This window comes from Humulus lupulus, chromosome 2, assembly GCF_963169125.1.
Source record: "Humulus lupulus chromosome 2, drHumLupu1.1, whole genome shotgun sequence".
Classification (NCBI taxonomy): Eukaryota; Viridiplantae; Streptophyta; class Magnoliopsida; order Rosales; family Cannabaceae; genus Humulus; species Humulus lupulus.
Genome location: NC_084794.1, coordinates 203,795,890 through 203,798,424, shown reverse-complemented (window position 1 = coordinate 203,798,424; position 2,535 = coordinate 203,795,890).

The window sequence follows — 2,535 nt, the reverse complement described above, 5'->3', positions numbered from 1 at the left end:
ATGGAGGTTGCCTTTAGTTCGGCCACAGACAATCCCATTTTCTTCAATGTGGACCTAAATAGCAAGTTCACAGAACTCCCATTGTCAACCAAGGTCCGCCTAACCCTCTAATTAGCGAGCTGGACGGTTATGACTAGAGGGTCGTTATGCGGGAACTGGACATGACTAGCTTATTCTTCAGTAAAACTGATCTGTTGTTTCTCCAATCGTTGCTGTTTAGACAAACGTTGCTCTGGGACGAACTCAACTCCATTGTAAGACCTCAGCTCATTGACATACCTCTTCTGGGCATTTCTGCTCGTGCTTGCCAGATGAGGGCCTCCAGAGATGGTGGTTATTTCTCCTCCTATTATCGGAGGAGGGGTGTCCTGGCTCACTTGGGCTCTGGTCTGATTTGCGGGGGCTTCTGGAGCTGATTAGGAGTGATTCGATTCCAGGCATACTGAGCCAGTGGCTTGGCTCTGATGAGCGTCTCGATCTCATCCTTCAAATGCCTGCAGTCGTCGGTGTTATGGCCGATGTCATTGTGGAATTGACAAAATTTTGAAGGGTCTCTCTTCGCCCTTTGATTTTTAAGAGGCTCCGACTTCTTCGACGGAAGGTGGGCAGAGTTTGCCAAGAAGATGCATTCTTTGGTATCCGTGAGGTCGGTGTAAGTCGCATAGATTGGTTTGAACTTCTCCACTGGTTTATTCTTCTTCGAATCATTCTGGCCACCCTTGACACTCTCCTTCCTCTTGCTTCCTCCCCCGTGGTTATTATGGGTAACAGTTTGAGTCATAGCTGCCACGTCCGTTACCTCTCCAACGGGTTGGGCAGGGACTTGGCTGGTTCCTACGACCGAAGCTCGCGCCTCTCCCAAGTTGATCCATTCTGAGCTTTATTCAGGAACTCGTCCACTGTGTCGACGCCCTTTCTCCGGATCTCTTTCCACAGGTCGCCTCTGACAAGGATTCTTGTTCTCATTGCCATAAGCGTAGAGCTTTCATCTGCGTCTCTAGCCCGTGCAATGATGTTGGCGAACCTACTCAAGTAAGCTTTCAGAGGCTCTCCGGTATGTTGCTTTATGTTTTCCAGGGAGTCTGCCTTTATCCGAGCTGATTGAGAAGCCCGAAATGCCCTCTTGAAGTCAGCGGAGAAGCTCTTTCATGAGCTGATAGAATGCTTCTTGTATTGCTTGAACCATTGCCTGGCCGGTTTGACCAGAGTCGAAGGGAATACTAAGAACTTTAACTCGGGTCCGATGTTATGGGCCATCATTAGGATATTGAACATCCCCAAGTGGTCGGACGGATTTCCATCTCCGTCAAATTTTGATAAATGAGGGATCCTGAAACCTGGCGGGTATGGGGTTACTGCGATGTTGGGGGCAAAAAGCTCAAGCTCGTACCCTGAGTCATACTCGTCTTTTTCCTTTTCTGATAGGAGTCTTTTCATCAGTTCCTCCATATGGGCCAGCCTCTCGAGGGTTGGGTCCTTAGTTCCCTGGGGCTGTTCAACAACTCCTGCTCGACCATACGCATTTGATGGGTCATTGTCCCTCAAAGTTCGAGCTTGGTTTGGTGGGGCATTCCCGTTATCCTGCACTTCAGAAGGACTTCCCTCGTGGTGAGTATCGCGGACTCCATCGCGAGCTAAATTGGTTCTTTATGAATTTAAGTGATCTCGGAGATCGGTATGTGGATCAACTCAAGAGTTCTGAGCCGAACTCAGCTGATTCCTCAAATCTGTGCTGGTCCTCTCGCTTCAACGACCCTCCGTCCAATAGCTTCCGTTAGAAAAACTCAGAGCTTGCCGTCGGGGATGAGGATCTGGGATATTCCCGCGTGCCCGCGGGACATGAGTAGGGGAAGCGAGAGGAGGATTCCTCCTGCTGTCTCTATAGGTTGGAGCATCTCGAGCTGAATGAGGTGGGGACGGGTGCCTGATCAGCGACGGAGGATGCCTGATCGGTGAGGCAATCCTCGTCCCATCAGGTCGGACCAAACTAGCCCGCAGAAATAAACTAGTGCTTAAGGATAAACCGTTGTTAGAATAATGACTCTTAAGGATGCTTAGAATGAAATAATAAGAGCACTTGTTCCTTTTTACGTGGTTCGGAGGCTAAAATCCCCCTTGTCCACGAGTCGATCATAGTGCTATATTTCTCTCAATATTTTGACAGAGCATTTGCATTACACAAAAAAAACCCAACCCCTTTTCTATCCAAGGTCCTGGTATTTATAGAAGAACCATCCCAGGATAGGTGTTGGGGTTGTCACGTGAATATTCATCCCTTTTTGTGACTTGTCTTCTACAAATGATGAATATTACAATATATCTTAAGGTGAGGTCTAATCATTAGGTAAAAATGATCGTGGGCCGCCTGGCATAATCAGACACGTGATATTTGATTACGCACGTTTATATTATGTGTCCGATATTCAGGGATAAATGGACATGCGATGTCTGACCACGCACATTTATATATAACGTATCCAGCTTAATAAACTCGTGGGCGTGGCAGGTGGTCAAAGGACTCCGACCTGAGCATAA